General features: G+C 42.5%; 1 protein-coding gene and 1 long non-coding RNA gene across 3 annotated transcripts in view; one reads left to right on the top strand and one right to left on the bottom strand.

The window, feature by feature from the left end:
* Positions 1-23,215, top strand: part of CPA6 (carboxypeptidase A6) — a 294,614-nt gene that overhangs the window by 170,482 nt on the left and 100,917 nt on the right. The window lies entirely within an intron of this gene.
* The window catches only part of LOC133260508 (uncharacterized), a 179,788-nt gene that overhangs the window by 58,046 nt on the left and 98,527 nt on the right, over positions 1-23,215 (bottom strand). Inside the window, exon 3 of the long non-coding RNA XR_009740839.1 lies at positions 1,452-1,523. This is a non-coding gene — a long non-coding RNA (uncharacterized LOC133260508). The remainder of the gene's footprint in view (positions 1-1,451; positions 1,524-23,215) is intronic.

The raw sequence follows: 23,215 nt of genomic DNA, 5'->3' as shown, positions 1-23,215 counted from the left end.
TTTGGAAGTGTCATAAGATGTCCTCAAAGTGCATGTCTGGAGTGGAGTGGAGATCTGGATCATTGTAGTCAAGATGGTGAAGGTTCAGGTGTCAATTACGGATGTTTCTAGAATGTTGTCTTGCTTCTAGAATATTGTCTGCAGGTGGGGTACTGACTGCACACCATGAGGAAGTGCCCCATCCCAGTGCATGAGGGACAATGACCACAAGGTCAGCAGAGGGCAGCACCAAGTCAGGACAGATGGCAGTGCATCCATGTAGCATTATCTTTGGAGGAAGATACTCCTCTTCTAGAGGAAAACTAAAGAGTAGAGGCATTGAAGCCATAAGGGGGACCTGGGAAAATACCAAGCAGGAGAAGAAATGGAAGATTGGCTATTACTTCCATGAGATTTGAGCTATTTATCCAGATACGAGGATTTAGTTTTGCTCTAGAAGGCTTTTCAGAAGCCATTTGGGTGTCTGGCAAAGAAATGAAAATCATGAATCAGTTGCAACCATTTACGAATGAAATTCTCTCTGAAAGTTTAATTTAGTCTTGGCAACAGCAAAGGAAGGGTCCACTTGTCATGGTGATTCTTGCTGTCCAAGTGTTTGCAGGAGGCCTTCTTCAGAGTGGCACACAAGGAGCCTGGTACTCTTGAAAAGTCTGGCAAAGTAGAGATGGCATCTTAGAGACAGAGCTCATCTGCCTGAGAGTACAGGTACCTGAGAAAAATCTGCTTCACAAGTCAACCATGTTTTCAGTAGATTCCCATAGTTGACTGATACATACAAATGATTTGTTCATTCTGTTTCCCCTGGGGGTGGGGGGAACAAATCTAATAGCAACTTGGCAAATAATCACCATTGAATTTGCTGTCCTAAAGGTCTTTTTCAAAGCAGTTTATCCTTTAGGAGCAAAAAAAAAAAAAATAGTGCTTTTGTACTTTGGGGCTTCCCTGGTGGCTCAGACAGTAAAGGATCTGCCTGCAATGCAGGAGACCCAGGTTCGATCCCTGGGCAGGGACGATCCTCTGGAGAAGGGCATGGCAACCCACTCCAGTATTCTTGCCTGGAGAATTCCATAGACAGAGGAGCCTGGTGGCCTGCAGTCCATGGGACTGCAAAGAGTCAGACAGGACTGAGCAACTAATGCTTTGGCTCCATGTCCATTAGCTCCTCTGCTGCTCCATTTCTAGGGTGTTTCATGGTAGCCCTGCACCTTGTATGCAGTGCAAGGAGCTTCCTTTGATCTATCATGTCAGCAGTCAGGGAAGCCCCTTAGCCCATCAGAGGTCTGCCTCAAGGGACAGACTTCAGAGTGATTGTCATTCTCAGAAATAAGCACACTAACGGGTCTGTATGGGTTTTTTTTAATCACATGCTGCCGACAGAAACTTCATCATTGGTTTTGTTTTTCTATGTCCCATTATCCTTCCAGCCTTCCCCCTTTGAAGTGTTTACTCACCATCTCTACATCTGGGTTTTAAGGGAGATTCTGCAGTAGTTTACAGCATACCTAACAGCAGAGCAAGATACTCTGGGGGAAAAAAAAAAGAAAGACACACCATGATCCCAGATCTAATTGTCTCCCACCTGCTCTCCATTACCCAGCATATTTGTTTCGGGGTCGTGCAGATTTAAATTTGTCTCTAGCTTTAATTAGAATAGCATGACCAATCTGACCAAATGTCACATACTAAATGATTTAGAGACCACACTGTGATTCTTAATTCATTTCTCGGTAGTAATCATTTTTTGACACTGAGTCAAAATACTTCTTATAAGATTCCTTCAGAGGACGGCAGCATTACCCTTTGTGATTTGCAATGATTGTTCTCATCATTGTTTATTTAGGATGAGCTTGTTGCCACTTTATGGATCATTTTACATCTGAAGAAACTCATAAAAGTATATTGGCAGTTTTAATTACTAATTAAAATACACTGACTTCATTTGTTTTGCTGTTGTTCAGTCACTGTCGTGTCCAATGCCTTGTAACCCCATGGACTGTATGTAGCACGCCAGACTTCCCTGTCCTTCACAGTCTCCTGAGTTTGCTCGAACTCATGTCCATTGAGTCAGTGATGGCATCCAACTATCTCATCCTCAGTCACTCCCTTCTTGTCCTGCCCTCAATATTTCCCAGCATCAGGGTCTTTTCCAATGAGTCCATTTTTCACATCAGGCAGCCAAAGTTTTGGACACTGACTTCATACTTAGTGTATATAATGAGCTCAATTCAGCCTTTTTAAATGAGAAAATTCACTTTATGCAGGGATAATGGTTGGAAACAGACACAGATCCCTTCTAATGGATACTGATTGGTATAACCATTTTACTGATGTGATGGTTACAAGAACATTCTGTATATTTGATACAGCTCTATGTGCTATTGTCAGAACTCACTCATGTAAGAGAAGAATACAGTTTTGCAAAAGGGTGAATCCTTGCACAAGCAGGAAGTCTGAATTAAATAAACTAATACCGTAGGTACTGTCCTATATCTCCAAAAAATTATCTTTAGTAGCCACTGCTCAGTTTGTATCCCAGCCAAAGCACAGGCTGCCAAAAAAAAAGGGGGGGGGGGGGGTGCTGGGGCAGGGAAATAGGCAGAGAATAGAGAGAGAAATGTGGGTTTGACCACTGCAGACTTCAGCAAGCTTTACTCCTAGAAGCAAGACCAATTGCATGGTTTTGTTTCTTATACATACATTTTGTCCTGCCAACAAGAGGAAAACCTCCTCTGGGGCAGTTATATCATTCCTTCAATTTTAAGTACTGGAAATAAAGCTTTATGCAAAGTCCTAGGACCCCTAACTTATACTTAGTAGAAGTAACCTGAACCAGTAAGGAGCTCTCCCATACTGAGAGAATTGGAGAGGTAGATTACCAGTGTGCTCCCCAACCCTCAAAAATGGAAGAGTCTTCCAGCCCAGGATGACTGCTCCAGGAAGGATAACTGAGTCCAGGAAGGGAAAGTGAATAAATCGTTTAAATCGTGCCTCAGAGAATGCAGTGGGGATCAGTTAAAGTTAGCACTGAGTGCATCCTTGAAGGACACAGGCTGAACATGCAGAATTTCCCCCATAGAGAGAAGCATGGAAACATGACGAAATGCAGTGGCCTTACTGTGGGAGAGGAATGGGATTTTAAGGCTGTTAGTGTCAGGTCATATGGTATCATCCCTGATGGCTCAGTGGGGTAAAGAATCTGCCTGCCAATGCAAGAGATGCAGGTTTGATCCCTAGTTCGGGAAGATCCCCCTGGAGAAGGGAATGGCTACCCACTCCAGTGTTCTTGACTGGAGAATCCCATTGGCATGCTACAGTCCGTGGGGCCACAAAGAGTCGGACACAACTGAGCACACATATACACACACTCAGGCCTGAACTCCCCAACCCACCTTGTATAACTGTAGTCTGGGAAAGGAACTGGATATGAGATGACTTCTCCCTTAGAACTACATGGGTTATTCCAATAGCTGGCTTTCCAGCTGAATCCTCTTAGAGAAGCCTGACCTCCTTGAGAGAACTTCAGAGCAATATCTTTTCATTTTCTATTCAAAAATTTTAGGAAAAAATTAATCATAATAGCTAACAGTCCTCGAGTTGTTAATTATTAGTCAAACACACAGTGTTCTTTACCTATGTCATCTCATTTAATGCAAAAGCCTTAGGCAGCAAACATTACTAATTTCCAGGTTCTGAAGCTAGGAAGCAGCAGAGCAGTGATCGAAATGTAACCTGGGAGCTGACCCCAGGCCTGTGTTCTCAAACATGCTTCATTTTCCAAGGGACAGTTGCTTTGTGTTTTTGCTAACGCTGAAACATTTATTTCTGTAGCTTCTGTTTTAATTAAATAAGGAAACTGTGATTTCACAACTCGCTTAGAATTGCTTTTCTTTTTCTTGTCATCATTCTAGTTTTTGATTCAGTTCAGTTCTACAGACATTCATTGAGCAACTACTCTGTGCAACTATTCAGTGTTCCTATGGAAACACAGCCTCTGCCCAGGAAGAGCATGTGAATGGGACAAAATGAATACAGAGGAAAGAGAGAGCCATACAATTGCAATATATTGTACCAGCAAATGCAAGACGGTGTCATGCCAGCTGCATGTAGAACTGCAGAGCAAGGAGTAAGTTGCTGATTGAAAGTACCCACAGACTAAGTCTTCCTAACAGTCATCAGGACAGGGAAGCCAGGCATGCTGCAGTCCAAGGGTCGCAAAGAGTTGGACACGACTGAGGGACTGAACTGAACAGTCATCAGGAAGTTTCATGCTCCCAACCATCAACACTTGTTATGGCGCTTGAATCAGACATTCTCTTAGAGCCAGAAAAGGCACAAAATCTTGGCCAAGACCTCAACAAAGTATAGGGCTTTGAGTGCCTGAGTAAAATATTCAGGGAGAAAGGGACAGAAACGTGGGGAAAGGCAAGATGCAGCAGCAGAAGAATGGACATAATAAGCTGAAAAGTGTATGTCTGTATGTTTTCACTTAGGCCGGAAGGGGCTGGTTGTGGAGAACTGGACTTAGAGCTCTCCTTTAAGGAACCCCAGTAACTTCTGGCTCCCCTAATCACTGAGGGCACTGTTCCTTGCTCTCCACCAGAGACTGGATCTCAGAACAGTCTTGGCGCTTCTAGGGATCACCCGGAGACCTAATTCATTGTTTTAAACCTGAAGAATTTACCCTAACAAACTCTTATCTGCCCAAGTCCTCCCATTCCAATAGCCATTACTCTACTCTCATCTAGACAATCACTATTAGCTTCCTAACTGCTCTGCTTTCTTTCAAGGTCGCTCTGCACCAACTCCCGTCCCTTCTACACAACACAGATTACCTTCTGTAAACTGTAGTTCAGATCATCATTATTATATCATATCTGCATCTTCATCAGTGATGAATGTGGCAGGAAGTATGCTGCCACACACAAACATCAGCTTTATTTCCACTTCACAGATGATGAAGTGCTAGCGCTCTGCTAAGTCGCTTCAGTCATGTCCGACTCTTTGCGACCCCTCGGACTGCAGCCCGCCAGGCTCCTCTGTCCATGGGATTCTCCAGGCAGGAATGCTGGAGTGGGTTGCCATTTCCTTCTCCAACAGATGATGAAACTGAGATTTAAATAGTCACAAGTCACACAGCTTATTAAAAAGACAAAGTCAACATTTGAATCTGGGTCTAACTCCAATGTTCATCTTAGCCATTTTTCTATCCTGCCTCCTCCCATTTCTCTGAGAATTTGTAAGGCAACAGGGAAGCACTAAGTGTGTTTGAATACACCACTTTACATGAAAAGTTTTCCTCCTAGACATCACTACCTATTTAAATTCTCCCTCAATCCCATCTCTTCCATGAAGAAAAGCAAAATAGCGCACAGGAGAATACACCGTTCTGATCATTTGTATTTTGAAACAGTCTTAACTTACAGAAAACATGGAAGTATAGTCAATACAAAGGGTTTTTTTCTAAACCATCTGAAATTAAGTTTCCCCGTTATGCTGAACACTTCCAAGTATATTTCCTCCAAACAATTTGGAGTTTCCTAATAACCAAAATAGGACCCTCAAACTCCAAAATTAACACTGATATGTTACTACCATTCAATCTTCAGGCCCCACTCAGATTTTGCCAATTCTCCCAAAAATGTCCTTTAGAGTAAAAGCATCTGGTACAGAGTCACGTGATTGGATTAAATTGTCATCTCTCTCTAGTTTCCCTCAGTCTGAAACAAGTCTTTCCTTAACTTTCATGATGTTGAGACTTCTGAAGTTTTCAAGTCAGTTATTTTGTAGAATATTTTTTGTTTTGTTTCATGTTTCCTTGGGTCTAGAATCTGGTTATGCTTCTTCAGCAGAAACATCAGAGAACATCTCTGTGTTCTTGTTGCATCCTATCTACTAGCATAAATTTCTGTGTGTCCCATGGCTGATGATGTTCACGGCAACTATTAACTGAAAAGGAGTCTGCCAGGCTTCTCCACTGTTTCTTCTCCTAAGTGCTTTGTAGAGAGGTATTTTGAAACTGTGTAATTCCCATTTCTCATAAAACTTTAATCTATGTATAATATATATGAATATGGGCTCATGTTTTCCTATCTTATTCAAGAGATCTAATCTATTATTACCATGATCTATAGTGATGTTAAATTTGTTCTGTATTAGACCAGTGGGAATTCTTTTAAGTTGGCCTCTGTGTCTTTTCCCATCCTTCTAATCATACTTTGGTTATTTTCTTTCTGGCACAAGAGGGAGTTCCCAATTCATCTTGTACTTCCCTTGCCCCAGTCCTGGAATTAGCCATTTCTCCAAAGAGTCCTGGTTCCTTTTAGTGCAAATTGGTATTTTAGAAGTCAAGGTCTAGACATTGGGTATGCTCGTTGATGCTGGTAGACAGAGCTAAGGAACATAGGCATGTATTATATGTGTCTGTGTGTGTGTACACACAGACACATATATACACACATTCCAACTTTTATTTGAATATTTATTTTTGTATCTGCTTTTATGTTGAAAAGCATTGGTTTACATTAAAGCCTATTTTAATTTTTTGTCCTGTTTGTAATTCCTTTCTTTGGTACTGAGAAACCAGCCTCCCATTATCTGAAATGCATTTACTTATTTGACCAATCCCCTTGAGTATAACCTACTCATATCATTTCCTCAACTTTACACATACACACACACACACACACACACACACAACACACACACACACACACACACACACCATCCTCCTCACCCTATTTGGGCTCTAAAACCCTGTGCCAGGCCACCAATTACCCCATATAGAATCCCTTCTTAATCTATGCAAGTGCTGATGCTCAGAGTGAGCACCTATCCACGTGTGCACCCTCCTCACCCTCCATGGGCTCCAACATCCATCTCCTGGCCAAGCCCTCTATATGTGGGCACCCTCATGACCCTGCCCAGGCTCTGACACCACACTCCCTCCCCGCTCCAGCAGGATACCCTCCTCACCCTCCTTCCTACCACAGACATCCTGCCCAGGTTCTGGGTTTCCATCCCCCACCCCCAAACAGGGCTGCTCAGCCCCACCTCAGGGTCTTAGGGTTGAACTGTTCAGGAAGGGAAGGGAAGACGAGGAGAAAGAGGAAAAGGAAACAAGCATGTACTTGGAAGTAAAATAAATATGCCTTTCCATCCCTGTCACCGCTTAAGAGCTTGATGAACTCTGGCAAAGCTGCTGACCATCTCTGAGCTTTATCCCTAAGAAGGCAGAGGGCATAGTCTAAGGAAGAAAGACTTTGGAGTCAGAGACTTGTTTTGAAACCAGGTTCTGCCACTGTCTCAGTCTATCCAGGCTTCTATAACAAAATAACAAAGACTGGGTGACTAAGAAACAACAGAAATTATTTCTCACAGTCCTGGAGGCTGGAAGTCCAAGACCAGGTTGCCGGCATGGTCCGGTTCTGGTGAAGTCTTTTGGTTCGCGGGCTGCTAGCTTCTCACTGTCTTCTCATGTGGTGGGAAGGGGCTCAGGAGCTCTCAGACTTCCTTATTAAGTCACTAATCCCCTTCAGGAAACCCTGTTCTCATGACCTAATCATCTCTCAAAGTCCCGACCTGCCAATACCATCCCACTGGGCATTAGAATTTCAACACGTGTGTATGGGAGGCAGACACACATGCTCAGACATCGTGGCCGCTGACTAGTTCCGTGACCTCAGGCAAATCACCTACACTCATTGTGAAATGAGAGGGGTTAAGTGTGATGCTGTATACAAAGTGCCTGGTGCAGGCCGGAACTGGCAGTTGCTATTGCTATAGTTATCTGTAAATGGAGATATCAACATCCAGGTTCTAGGGTTGTTATGAGGATTCATGATACGAGATGTGAACCACTGGCACACCACACAAATACATGCTTAGTGTATAATCGCTGCTCTTCTGGATGCCTCCTGTGTGGCACATGTATTCTGCCCTTACATTCTCCCAATTAGGTTGTAAATTCATTGAAACCAGGAATCTTCTTAGGCTCATTTTGTATCTTCAGCAATGCCTAGGGAAGTTCTTGGCATGTATTTTTTTCACTAAATCAATGGAGAGCTTTAAATTACCAAGATTAAAATCTGGGAGTTTTGTTCTATAGGCAATTTGTAGTCATTATAAATTTGAGGGTATGGCAGAGACATCGGAAGTGTTGTTAAAGAGTGATTAATTGGTTGGTTCTATACAAGATGAATTACAAGAGGAATGGAAGGTGGAGATTTAGAAATTGTCTATTTATTTGGTGTACTATATAGAATCTTCCACATTTGCATGTTTATAATGTGGTTTCAAATAATCAGGCTTTGGTGAGCCAAACTACATTTACTCTCTAAACAATAATTGTTTTCAGCAAGAGTGGATAGATGTGTGTTTTTTTTTTTTTGCAGTGTCAGGGTGAATGAGGAATAAGGGATGGGGCTAAGCAGAAATTCCCATAAAGATTCTGACTCACAAAACTGGCTGGAAAGGGGATCTAGAAGGAAAATGGGAGAGGACCTAGTTGACAGTTTCCATTTGGCTTAAAGTCCTGGTGTCAGCTGGTCACTTAAGATGCTCGTGTGTGTGTGTGTGTGTGTGTGTGTGTGTGTGCGTGTGCGTGCGCACATGCATATGTGCTCAGTCATTTGTGTGTGTGTGTGTGTGTGTGCACGCATGAACGCAAATGTGCTCAGTCGTGTCTAACTCTTTGCCAACTCTATGGACCATAGCTGGCCAGGATCCTCTGTCCATGGCAATTCTCCAACCAAGAGTACTGAAGTGGGTTGGCATGCACTCCTCCAGGGGATCTTCCCGACCCAAGGATCAAACCCATGTCTCTGCATCTCCTGCATTAACAGGTGGGTTCTTTACTGCTGGGGATGTCAATACCTAAGTTAAAACGTCAGGAACACTTGAAAAGTTGGCAAACCTCAGCTTCCTTCAAGTCAACCCTTACCCCACCCCAATGTGAACCTCTTCTGGTAGGAGAAGAAAGAATGAGTGAATGAATGAGTAGCGATTCTAGGGCCCTTCACCCTTGAGCCCCATTCCCCACCCACCTCTTACCAATGCAGTTTACTGCTCTCCACAAAGGCTTTTCCTATCCATGGGGACCGTGGCTGTGTAACTCTGGGAAGATAAGGTTTTGCAGGACACTGTTAACTGTCTGCTGCTTTTGAAAGCTTTGTCTTTCTTTCTGGCACATACCTGGACTAAAGGATAGGAAGTCTGAGAAGTCCAAGCTTGAGAAAGGTAGCCTCGTCCCACTGAGGGAAACTGTATGTAAATCAGGAATGTCCCCAATGTCATAAATGGTGGCATCTAGCAAGCACAGAGAAGGATCATTGCTTTTGTAACAACTGTGTTCTCTCCATTTCACTGTGCAGTGGTTTAGAATCAGAGTCCTGCCAAATGTCCGTCTGGGAAATAGGACTCTTTGGTCCAAATCATCAGCAGTAGAAAGCCCTAGTGTTAAATCCTCTGTTTATGAAGTTACAGACAAGTTTCTCATTTTACTGCTTTCCCTCAGTGACTCAGAGCATGACGTCTATGGTTGTGAGAGGTTGTGATTTAGGAGAGGTTTATACTAACCTTCGTCAAGACCTTAAAAAGATAAACAGTAGGATCAGGAAGAAAGCTTGCCTGTATCTCCACACTTGTAAAATTTGAATAGACTTGGGATGTTGACAGTGGAGAAGGTCGGTTCTACTCTTACGGTAGGGTCATAATGACCGAACATGAGCAGAAATCTGAAGACTGTGTCCTTATACAGCTAAATTCTCCACCTCGACAGGGAGTAATTTTGTAGGATAGCATGGCTATGGAGTAGTGAGCGGGGCTGTGGGCAGGCTAGCATCATTCTTCCTGAGACTGAATTCATAGATGAGATTCGTCTTGTTGACTTTGTCCACCCAGTTTCCCTGTATATTATATATGTATTTGCAAGGAGGGGTAATAAATACTTTCAGTGGGAGAAGTATAAAAGTTGGATAATCTATCAATTGGGAAATCGTTCTATGAGTAGTCTAGATAAAGTTTCATATGGATTTTATTAACTTACATGTGTATAAATGCTATATCATGGATAGTATAGTTATGGTACTATAAGAGTATGCCAAGATATGGGGACAAAGAGAAATTTCCTAATGAAATTCGGTTCTCTAGAAGTGTAATGTCTTTAGTCAGACCCCAGACTTTGGTGCATGACATGTTATGGTCAACCATTTGATTCAAGGGGGGCCTCAGATGTGTTTGGAAAAGGAAGATGAGTCAATATCAGACAGTCTGATAAGCCCCTTGGACTAATATAACTTGATAGGGCTTCATGAAAGAAAATGTCATCAGTTTTACTGATTCTTGTACTCTGCCTTAAATTTTTGCTTATGTGACAAGATTATACCTTTTTCCTTTGAGTCAGTGTTCAGAGCATGTTTGCAGACACCTTCAGGCTCATGATGAAGTGTGACCATATGGAATGAACAGCCTAAGCCCACAAGATTTGTGATATTCATTTGCTGAGAGCAAATGCATTGGTGAATGGTTTGCAACTGCTCTTCCTCACTTTGTTTTGCATTGACAGAGTCTTGCATCAAAACTGTGCTTAACCCCCTTCCTGCTGATCTCTTTTTCCAAGAGGATTTAGTGTAGCACATGAATGGTCCAACCTGTGAAAACAGCTGTCCACTTGTTCTGGGTAGACTTAGAAGAATAAAAACTTTATATTTGGGTACTTTGAATTTCTATGTTCCTTTGAAGGATAACACTCATAATTTGCATTAATTTGCATATTTTAGACAGTGCCAAAAGCTAAATTTATTTTTTAATCCAATAGCTATTTAAAGAAGTAATCAACAAGGTAGACAAAATAGATGCTCCTACAAGCTTATATTCTAGTCATGGAGAAGAAAATAGGCAAATACAGAAGAAAACAAGGTAATTAAGGATTATGGTAAATGCTATGAGAGAAATAAAGGGGATTATATTGAGAGAATGGAATTCTTTGAAAGCTCAGTAAAAGCCTCTTTTAAAAGGTGATAATAAGACTGTAACCTGTCACGCGAAGGTCTCAAAAGAAAACATTCCAGACAAATACCATTGTAAGCACAAAGGCAGATTTGCCTAGCAGAGCTTAGCTGCTTTATGGAAAAAAAAGTTAGTGTGGCTGGATTGCAATAAATAGAAAGAAGAGGAGTTAATCATGAGGTCTGAGATACACCCCAGGGCAAGGTCATTCAAGGCCTGGGAGAAAACCATATAAAACTGGGGTTTGTTCTGAGGAAAGTGGAAAGCTGACTTTTTAAGCAGAGGAATGATGTGGTCTAGGCTTTCCAGGTGGTTCAGTAAAAAAAGAATCTGCCTACTAATGTGGGAAATGCAGGTTCAGTCCCTGGGTTGGGAAGATCTCCTGGTGAAGGAAATGACAACCCACTCCAGTATCCTTGCCTGGAGAATTCCATGGACAGAGGAGCCTGGCAGTCTGTAGCTCGTGGAGTCACTAAAAGTCAGAAACAGAGCACACACGCACGATGTGATCTAAAGCAAAAGACTCTTTCTTCCAGGAATGGACAATCTTAGACATAATCAAAACCCAGTGCTGAAAATGGTCCACCCAAGGCTCAACAGCTGTGATCAGAAGTCTACTTTCTCTTGAATATTCAGTACAACAGGGGCTTAGTGTCTGATCCATGGACATATGAACAAAGGGAATAGGTACGGATTATTAGACTTGAGGGCTTCCTTGATGGCTCAGACAGTAAGGAATCCGCCTGCAATGCAGGAAACCAGGGTTTGATCCCTAGGTTGGGAAGATCCCCTGTAGAAGGGAATGGCAACCCACTCCTGTATTCTTGCCTGGAGAATTCCACGGACAGAGGAGCCTGGTAGGCTACAGTCCAGTGGGTCGCAAAGAGTTGGACACCACTGAGCAACTAAGCACAGCACATTAGACTTGAGACTCGAACAAAGCCTCCCTCAGAGCCAGAATGCAGAAGTCTGAGGATTCAGACCACTGCTTGGCTGATGCTGATGTCCCAGGAGCTTTGGGCAGACACTCTGCAGACCTGAGATCCAACCTCTGAGGATGGAGGGGTTTGCTGAGCAGACGGTACTGATCTCTCTGATGTACAGTGACACACATGCTGAAAAGACAGAAGAAACTGCAGATTGAATCCAGCAGCTATTGCTAAAAACAACTGCTACAGGAACAGATACATGGGGTGGCAGGAGTTGGTGGGGGGGGCGGTGGGGGCGGTGCGCAGCAGCCACTTCATCATTAAAGAGTGAAATGGAAGGTGCATGCCTCACTTCCACTCTTATTCTCTTAGTATGACAGGCAACAACAGGGTTCAGAAGAAATATGACTAATTACTGGTGAGTGTGCAATTCAAATAGCAGGGCAGTGGTTCACAGATATTCCATAGAGAGTAACCTGCAGACTTCAGCTGTCCAGTAAGTCTTGGGCCTTAGTCAGTGTCCTTTCCAGAGAGCATGGAGACCATCCGTTAATCTGGCAACTGGTTAACATCAGTTCAATTAAGTCTGTTTTGGGCACTAACTGCTGGTCCTGCTCAAGCCTCACCATTTGTCCTATTAACGGTCAAAGATGCAGTGAAGCCTTCCAACTTACATGGGACAAGTAAAGAGCTATAAATGAGACCTGGGATTAAATATTCCTTTTAGTTATCCAATCTGCCTCCCTACCCTTGAAAGGTTTGGTGTGTGTGCGTGCTCAGTTGCATCTGATTCTGTGATCCTATGGATTGTAGCCCACCAGACTCCTCTGTCCATGGGATTCTCCAGGCAAGAATACTGGAGTGGATTGCCATTTCCTCCTCCAGGGAATCTTCCCCACCCAGAGATTGAACCCATGTCTCCTGCATTGACAGGCAGATTCTTTACCACTGACCTACCTGGAAAGTCCTTGCAAGGTTTGGTAGGACCATGGTAAAGAGAGGTAGCTTAGAATATCTCTCCTTCACTCCTTCAGGCCTTAGCACAAAAAGGTCTCATTCTTCTCTAACATCCAAGTGCTAATCGCCACGTGATCAGTGCATGCTCAGTCACGTGATCAGTGCATGATCAGCCACGTGATCAGTGCATGCTCAGCCAGGGCCAGGATCAGATATGGTCCATATATTGAGTACACATAGAGCGAGTAACACATCCTGCTAAAAGACATGGCCGTGGTGACGGGTGGGAGAAGGTGCAGTTATATTTCTATCCCCACGTCTCCTTGTCACCTGAGGCCCTTATGACACAGGCAAAGCCTCTATAAACAACTCACAGTTGTCTAAGTGAAGCAATGGTCACTACATTGTGACGTCCACACACTCCCAGGCTTTAATACTAGTAACCTGCTGCCCTTCTGTTCTCTTTGTGAATTTCTTTGTAAGTGTACTTATATGCATGTACTGCCTTGTTTCTCTAATTCTCCACTTGTTAAGCCTGGTTGTTTCAATAGCTAGAGGGAAGAAAGATTTCATTATAAACTGCATGACCACATTTGTTTAATTTGAAAGGATTTAGAAGAAAGGAAACAGGCATTTTTTTAAGTATGTTTATGTTGTGAATGAAATATGAAAGAAAGAAAATGAAAGAAAAAAAATTGATTCTTAAAGCAACAATCTGCTTCTGATAGCAGATGATCAGAAATGCCCACTGAAAGTCTTTCCTGGACCATTTTGTCAGCTGCAGGCGTGTCATGAGTTCACATAATCCAAACTTCTATTGCATATTAAAATTGAAATTAAATTTTTAATAAATTTTTTAAACTTTAGTTCTAGATTGTGGGTTTCAACAGTAATTTAGAGCCTAAGAGTCAGACACAACTGAGTGACTAACATACATACGGTCTTTAAAAACTTTACCTATAAGTTTCCAATTTTGATGTTAAAAAAATGCTAAGATCTCTTAAAGGGGGAGCCAGCACACTGGGCAAGAGTGCCCAGTCCACCCCACATCCAGGGCATCTCCACACATGGACATGCACCCCATGGGGAACGGTGAGCAGTCCTGGTCCTTAATCCCTAATAACCTCAAGGCTTCAGGTAAACAAAGAGCTTTTATTCCTGGTAGAAAGTTTGGTAATTTCTTTCTGAAATGATTCTATGAGTAAGAGTGCCTGGGCTTCATAATTTTTGCATGTGTGTGCTGGGTCGTCATTGCTGTGCACAGCTTCTCTAGTTGTAGTGTGTGGGTTTCTCTAGTTGTGGAGCTCAGGCTTTGTGGGATCTTGGCTCCCAAGGCAGATTCTTTATCACTGCAACAGCAAGGACTCCCTGGGCTTTATAACCTTTCAAAGCCTCTTTTCAGTTTTTTCTTTCTTCCTTTTCCTTTTGTGTGTGTGTGTCTTTCCTCTTTTCTTCCTTTTGGTCCTCAGAAACTCATCTAAATTTTTAGATAAATAAAGCAAATCACCGGTATTACTACTCTAAAATTTGTAAAGTCTTTCCTTGTTGAATAAATATTTTTTCATAAAATTTTCTTAACATTATGCTCTACTTTGCCTCTACTCTGTCATCTTCCTTTGCTTTTTCAAAACTATATTAGTCTCTGTATTATTGTATACATCTTAAGTACTGTGGAATTAAATGTTTTGTCATATATAACAGTTTTCATATTAAAAACTCACATCCTTATGGGTATGATTTTAATCAAGTACCACCTTTTTAAATATTAACATTTTAACAGTAAAAACTCATGTCATTATGTATACGATTTTAATAACCTCATGATATTCTCCCTTTCTTTAGTCTTTGGTTGTTATCTTTGTAATAAGAAAAACAATACACCCTAATCTAGAATAAAGATTTGGTAACTGTTGTTAAATATTTCCCCAAGTACTATAGTAGTTTTTGTAGTGTTGGTCGCTCAGTCATGTCCAACTCTTTTCGACCCCATGGACTATAGCCCACCAGGCTCCTCTGTCTATGGGATTCTCCAGGCAAGAATACTGAAATAGGTTGTCATGCCCTTCTCAGGAATTGAACCTAGGTCTCCTGCATTGCAGGCAGATTCTTTACCATCTGAAGCACCAGGAAAGCCCCAAGTACTATAGCAAATATATAAGGAACAGTCTGAACCTTTAAAATTCTTTTTATTTTCCTTCCCTTTAAAACATGATCTAAGAATGGAACAACAAAGGATTATTAATTTGCAAAGTAATATATAGTTATGTAATAAATTTTGTTAGTTACATTAATTATTAATAGAGAATTCAATTTTTAAAAACTACATGTAAGACTCCATAATTTTTTACTTGCTGAAAGTATAGAAAGATAAAATTTTATAAGACGCTTAATTCTTTTTCAGTTTAATATATATTCAAGCACCTAGCATGAGCTCAGAATGAATGAGCTTAGAGTGAATGGGGTGTAATTCCTGTAGAACTTGGCCACCAGCACCCTCAGGAACTTGTCAAAAACGTAAATCCTCAGCTCCATCCAGCTCAACTGCATCAGGAACTCTGGGAGTGAGAGTCACAAGTTATTCAAGCTGTTTCAGGTGTACTATAAGGTTTAGGGATTTACTGGTATATTATAAGGTCCCCAATCCACAAGAAATAAAAACACACTATAGCGACTTACTGTTCAAAGTGCCATGTTAAACGTGTCTACAAAGCACCCTGGAGAAAAGGAAGAATCAACATTTAACTGTTTGAGAAAATTCTGGAAGACAGACCCAAACTTTGGTGGGAGTAGAATTTTATTCTTTAATTCAATAAATCTTTATTGAGCACACTCTATCCTCATTACTCTACCAGACTGAGAAAGTTTAACAAACAACAGTTCAAAAAGAGTCACTGAGGAATAGCTCAGAGGCAGATTTACCAAGAAGCTAACCAAGCTTAAGCTCGGGCTTCCTCAGTTGTCTGGGACCCTACCAATGCCTGCCCCTATTTTCATAATTATACAAAAGTCTGAGAATGCAAGGCTTCCCAGGTGGCACTAGTGGTAAAGAACCAGCCTGCCAATGCAGGAGACACAAGATACGGGTTCCATCCCTGAGTTGGGAAGATCCCCTGAAGGATGGCATGTCAGCCTACTCCAGTGTTCTTGCCTGGAGAATCCCATGGACCAGAGGAGCCTCATGGGCTACAGTCCGTGGGGTCACAAAAGAGTCGAACATACCTGAGTGACTGAGCACACACACACACGCAAGAAGGCATAATTGTGTACTCTTTTTCTTTTTTCATTTAAAAAAAATTTAGTTTATATATATGCCTGTAGCTTTTGTTTTTTCCAAATAGATAGTCACATCTGTAAGCAATAGGACTTTTGTTTTAGCCCCAACTCCCAATTCCTTACAACTTTATATTCTCACACAATGACCAGAACTGCCATTGTTGTTATTGTTTAGTAGTTAAGTCGTGTCCAGCTCTTCTCGACCCCATGGACTGTAGCCCACCAGGCTTCTCTAAGAGATTTCCCAGGCAAGAATATTGGAGTGAGTTGCCATTTTCTTTTTCTTCATTTAAGAAAAATTTTATTACGGTATAGTTGCTTTAGTGTTTTCTTTTTCTTACACTGGACTCCCCAGATTGTATAAGCCTCAGGTTCCCCACAAAGCCTGGATTGGTCTCACACTTGCCATGTTTGGGAGTAGGAGAGAAATAGTGAGGAAGCAAGTAGGACCTTCCAGCAAAGGAAACCGTATATGCCAGGGGATGGAGGCCAAGAATGACAAGCCTGCCTGGTGACCGGGGGAAGGTGATGCTGAACAGGTGCATGACCGGGGGCCTTGGATGTGCTGCCAAGGGATCTGGACCTGATCTTCTATGCAGTAGACAACATTAGGGATTTGTCAGTAGGTGCCTGCATTTAATAAAGGCAACTGTGCAAGAAAACAGATAGGTGAAGGGAAAGACTAGACCAGAGTTATCGGTCAGCAGCATAATGAAACCAACAAGGAGGGAAATGTTGAAGGTACAGATACAGACAGTAGGAGTGAATTTGACGGACATTTCAAAGAGACAGTCCACCTAGGGGCCGATAGACTGGGAAGAGGCGTTAAAGGTGACACTTTAGATTTAAAGTTTGAGTGGCTTGGGTGCCTTAATGTGGACAATAAACCTCTCAACTCAAAGAAAAATATTAGAGGAGCAGTGAGTTTCATGGAAAAAACAATGAGCCCCGTTTTCAATCATCTGATTTTTTCTACATGATGCTTCTATCATCCTGAAATACATATATCATTTCAACCAAATGCTTTTTGAAAAGAGCTACTACACATTTAAAAGAAAAGTCCCTTAGACATGGGCCAGTGTTTTATAATTACACAGAATCACTATTCTAAAAATTATATTCTTTGGTCATGAAACAACTAGTTATTTCCAAAAAAATATGGGATATAAATACATAGGCAGCAGTCTATCTTGATGATTACATATCAATTGAATAGCCTTTAAAATAATTTAGCACCGTCTTTGATGGCTAGGGCTTTTCTGGTAGCTCAGGCAGTAAAGAATTTGCCTGCAATGCAGGAAACATGGGTTCAATCCCTAGGTCGGGAAGATCTCCTGGAGAAGGGAATGGCTACCCACTCCAGTAGGATGGCTAGAAAAATGGTTCTAAAGTATCTGCAAATAGTTTCTAGGATGAAGAGGTCCATTTATATCATTAAATGGATAGTAAAGGGGAGAAGTTAACAGTAGGCTCTGCTTGGGCCCAGTGGAGGTTGGAGGTTGGTGGAGGAAAGTTTAAAGTTCCATATCAGAGATATATGTGACAGAGCAGCGAATTATATTTGCACTCCACATCAAAGAACACAAGACAGATTTGGCGCCTTGATATACTTATATGGATTAGACATTTAGCAAAGCATAAAGCAGCATGATGTCTCAAGAAGAAGGTCATCTAAATACCCCTCAAGGATTTCTCACTGAGATTATTCTGAAAGAGTAAACTCCTCGAGGATAAAGGACATCTGTTTTGGGTACATGATCTTCGAAGAGCCTGTTAGACTTCATGATTTATTCATGGCCATTTAGGGGGCAAACTGCTGCCCGGGCTCCCCACTCCTAGTCTGTACTCTGCAGAGCCATGGGGCTGCCAGACAGAAAACAGCCATGGAGGCTCCTGAATTGCCATGAAAGTCCTCAGGCCAGCTTAATACTGATCAAAGGGTTCCTTGCTGTGAATTAAGAATTGATAAATCCTGACCGCATTTCTACTCTTGGGATTAGAAGTTATTTCTCTCTTTTCCTGGATTTATCTCAAACCTGGTTGAAGTTAATTCCCTTGGTTCTTTGAATTTTTTATGACTCAGCAAGCTAAAGGCGATTTTAGATAACCATACAGTTACCACCTGTTCAATTGGCAAACGGTCAGGAATTTTTAAAAATTATGGTGGAGAGAGGGGAAAGGGAAGTTACAGTTTAATGGGTAGAGATGACGTTCTGCAGACCTGTTCCCAGCGTGACTGTAGTTAACCCTACTAAATTGCGTGCACTTAAAAATGGTGAAGACAGTCTAAAAAATAGAGTAAAATTTGTCATTCTTATCACACATTATGCCACAAGAAGGAATTCTCCAGGCAAGAATACTAAAGTGGGTTGTCATTCCCTTCTCCAGGGGATCTTCCTGACCCAGAGGTTGAACCTGGGTCTCCTATATTGCAGGCAGATTCTTTATTGTCTGAGCCACCAGGGAAGCCCTACATCATACTTTACGCCACAAGAAGCCCCAGGCCCTTACTGGGTAATTCAGTTTCAAGATTCACCCAAAGAAACCCACCTCTTTCTTTCCATACTTGTTTTTGTATAGAGTATCTGGTTTGGTTCTTGGATCTTTAACTGTGTATTTGTCAAACAGATGGGCAGCATGTTCAGCTGACAGGCATACACTCTAAAGGTGGGTTAAAAGAAGATGTGTGGATCTGCCACTGTAAGAAGTTGAGATCCTAAACCAAATCCCATGGCATGGTGCAGAAAAGCAATGCTTAGTGATTCCAAACTCAGAGCCAAAACCTGCCCATTCTTCTGTATTCTTCTTCACAGAGACGATCAAAGACATAAATGATTTCAAACACCACATAGACAGATGACTATTTCTATTTTGTGTGAGAATATAGGTGCTTGTGGAGAAGGAAATGGCAACCCACTCCAGTATCCTTGCCTGGAGAATCCCATGGACAGAGGAGCCTGGCGGACTACAGTCTATGGGATTGCAAAGAGTCAGACACGAGTAAGTGACTAACACACACACATATATACACATAGGTGCTTTTGCTAGAACACGATATTTACATTCCAGAAAACCTTGCATTATACAAAATTATACACTAAAAATAACAGGGCTTCTAAGAAAATTAGATTATTGACAGACCACTCAAACCCATGCAACTTTATACAGAGAATAATAACAAAAACAACAACAAAACAATAAAATACTAGTGTGATTTAAAAGGTATGTTAGATTCCTAATGAATAAATACCACAGTTGACACAGGGACAGTAAATATAGGTATTTATCGCAGGAAATAAGAGTGGCTAGATGGAAAGGGGTGACAGGAGTCCACTGAGCTTCACAGTGACAAGGACAACATTCAGAAGGATCAGAAAAAAACAAGCAAAGGGGACTTTGAAGGCGAAGCAGTGATCGAGTTGAGCCAAGAGTGAGAACATGGGGTGAATGGGATTTTGAAATGTCCTGAATTCCTCTGAGCCTTGCTGTGTTCCTCTGCAGGGTACCCTTACGTTCAGCTCCTATTACTTGTTAGTGTAAAACATTAACACACTGGGAAAATCATATAGGAACCAATGCAAATTCAGCTTTATTTTTACATTGCCCTGGATTACTGCTATTGAATGAATGTTTTTGTCCCCTCCAGATTCGTATGTTGAAACTGATCACCAATGTGATGGTGTTAGAAGATAGGGCTTTGGGGAAGTGACTGGGTAATGAAGGGGAAGCCCTCATGCATGGTACTCATGACCTTGCCCAGAACACTTACCTGCCCCTTCCATCCCGTGAGAACATACCAATAAGACTTACGAACCAGGAAGCAGGGTCTCACCAGACATCTAATCTGCTGGCATCTTGATCTTGGACTTCCCAGCTTCCAGAATTACGAGAAATAAATGCTTACCATTTATAAGCCACCCTTCTCTAGTGGCTCAGACGGTAAAGAATCTGTGTGCAACAGGGGAGACTCGGGTTCGACCCCAGGGTTGGGGTACTTCCTAGAGAAGGAAATGGCAACCCACCCCAGTACTCTTGCCTGGAGAATCCCATGGACAGAGGAGCCTGGTGGGCTACAGTCCATGGGGTCACAAAGAGTTAGACATGACTGAGCAACTAACAATTTCACAACTTTCAGTCCATTATAGAAATTTCCAGTCATGTCGAAGCTATTTTGAATTATGGAAATGCACATCGTACAAAAACAGACTATACCTGAATTTGAATGTTTTCTGAAAATGCAGAGAACTTGTAGATTTGACTCAGGAAAATTTGAGAATGGACTTGGTTCCTATTCCTGCCTCCACATCTCTGTGCATATCCTTTTCTGCTGCCAAACAAATGACTTTTCCTCTAAAACTGGTGCCAGACACAAGCTTTCTCTAAGAGTCACTGAAAAAGAGTAGCTGATTAAGGGCTGCTAAGGGTTTCTTGATGTACAAAGTAAACAGAGAAAATTTCAGAGTCTTCGAACTATAGTTAAATCTGGTGTTGTCATTAACACCCACTTGAAAGAGCAGTCCTCACATGGGACTTTCATAAAGCATGGTCCTCAGAATAACTATTTCAGAAATGCCTACTGCACTTGTTAAAAAGTCAGATTCTCTTGGAACCCTTGAAATTAGGATTTCTGGTAGTCGGTCCCAAGAGTCTTCATTTTCAAGACTTTCATTTCTTCAAGTCTTTCATTGTCAAACTATCCATCAGGCTAATAAGTCTGATACTCTCTAAAGTCTCAAAGGCAGTAATATAATGGTCTCTTGCCAGACGGTGCAAAGGGACATAGTAGGCAATAGCTGTTTAACAATGTATTTTTCAAAGCATGTACTACTTAAGAATCTGATACATCTTTTTGACAGGCTCTGGATATGGTAGAGGCATTACAAGAAACTGCTACTGCTAAGTCACTTCAGTCGTGTCCAACTCTATGTGACCCCATAGACGGCAGCCCACCAGGCTCCCCCGTCCCTGGGATTCTCCAGGCAAGAATACCCAAGTGGGTTGCCATTTCCTTCTCCGATGCAGGAAAGTGAAAAGTGAAAGTGCAGTCGCTCAGTCATGTCCGACTCTTAGGCTAATGCTGCCTGATACTGTTGGGAATATTAGGAATGTTAGGGAAGACATGATCTTCAATGATCTATTCCCTGACGGCATTCAAGTCTTATGTTCAAGTCTTTAATCCATTTTGAGTTGACTTTCGTGTATAAGATAGTGGTCAAGTTCATTCTTTTGCATGTGGCTGTCCAGTTTTCCAGCACCATTTGTTTGAAGAGACTGTCCTTTTCCCATTGTATATTTTTGGCTACTCTGTTGTAAATTAATTGACCATATATGCATAGGTTTATTGCAAGGCTCTCTTCTGTTTCATTAATCTATGTCTGTTTTATGCCAATTTCATTCTGTTTTATTATTATCCCTTTATAATATAGTTTGAAATCAGAAAGTGTGATACCTTCAGCTTTGTTCTTCTTTCTCAGGATTGCTTTGGCTATTTGAAGTGTTTTGTGGTTCCATACAAATTTTAGGTCACCAGAGCCAGTGGCATGTACAAATTCAACTCTAGGGGCCAGCTGCAGGTATCTGTGTAGTGTGCACGCATGTGTGCATGCCTACGATCAATCATGTCTGACTCCTGGTGACCCCATGGACTGTAGCCTTCCAGGCTCCTCTGTCTCTGGGACTTCCCAGGAGAGGGTACTGGAGTGGGTTCCCACTTCCTTCTCCAGGGAATCTTCCCAACCCAGGGTTGGAACCCATGTCTCCTGAACTGGCAGGCAAATTCTTTACCATCTAAGCCACTAGGGAAGGCAAAGGCCCAACCTGTGTGGTGGCAGGAGCTCAATGCAGATATACTTGTAGTAACAGGGGCCAAAGCAGGCAGCAAGGATCAGGGTTAACAGTGAACTTTCTGGCAACTATAGGAGCCCTACGGGTTGGTGTGCCCTCCCGTCACTACACCATCTCCCCCAGGTGCGTGTACTACATTGAGGCTGGTGGCAGGGCTGGGCCAGGCAGGAGTGTAGCTGGAGACGTTAACTCCAGATGAGTATCATGGTGCAGGCCAGTGACAGAAGACAGGGCCTGACCTGTGCCCACAAGCAGCCACAGGGGTTTGCTTGTGGCTGTCAGCATGCTCTCTTGTGGCTGTCCCATCTCCCTCAAGGTGTGCACTCTGCAGCCTGGTATTGGGCCTCAGTTCAGTCACATGCAAGTGCCCAGCTGGAGGTGCAGCCCCAAGTACATGCACAGTGGTGGGGTCAGGCACAGGAGTTAAAGCAGGTCAAATGCACGTACTTGCACCATCACAGGGGCCTGAGCTGGCTGCTACTGTAGCTGGAGGTGTACTAGGCTCTGCCGATGTTGGAGTGCGGAGTGGGGGAAGGGGAGCAGGAGGGGCTCAGCTGGCATTAGTATGTATGAATACCTATGGGGGCAAAAGCCAGTGAAATCTGCAGGATTTTCCTTGGAAGGAAAGTTATGACCAAGCTAGATAGCATATTCAAAAGCAGATATTCAGCAAAGCTAGCATCAAAACAGACATTACTTTGCCAAACATTTAAGGACTCCATGGTAGTCAAGGCTATGGTGTTTTCCAGTGGTCATGTATGGATAATGTGGAATGTGGACCGTGATGCCGTTGAACTGTGTTGAAGTAAGACTTAAGCTGAGAGATTTCGCCGAAGAATTGATGCGAACTTCTGCGGGGCTGGAAAGAGCAGATGAGTGGAATCCGTGAGAAAGTCTTGAGAGAGACAGTCCTCCCTTGGCCGGAAGTGCAAGAGATCAGCCAGCCAGTCCATCCTAAAGGAGAGTCAACCAGCATCCTGTGTGTTCTTTGGCAAGGAATGATGCTAAAGCTGACTCACAGTACTTTGGCCACCTCATGCGAAGACTTGACTTGACTCATTGGAAAGACTCTGACCATTGGAAAGACTCGAGGGAGGAGGTGGGGGCGGGAGGAGAAGGGGACGACAGAGGATGAGATGGCTGGATGGTATCACCAACTTGATGCCATGATCTTCGTTTTCTGAATGTTGAGTTTTAAACCAACTTTT

Source organism: Bos javanicus, chromosome 14 (assembly GCF_032452875.1).
Source record: "Bos javanicus breed banteng chromosome 14, ARS-OSU_banteng_1.0, whole genome shotgun sequence".
Lineage (NCBI taxonomy): Eukaryota > Metazoa > Chordata > Mammalia > Artiodactyla > Bovidae > Bos > Bos javanicus.
The sequence above is the reverse complement of the archived record's forward strand: the minus strand, read 5'-3'. Positions and strand labels throughout refer to the sequence as shown.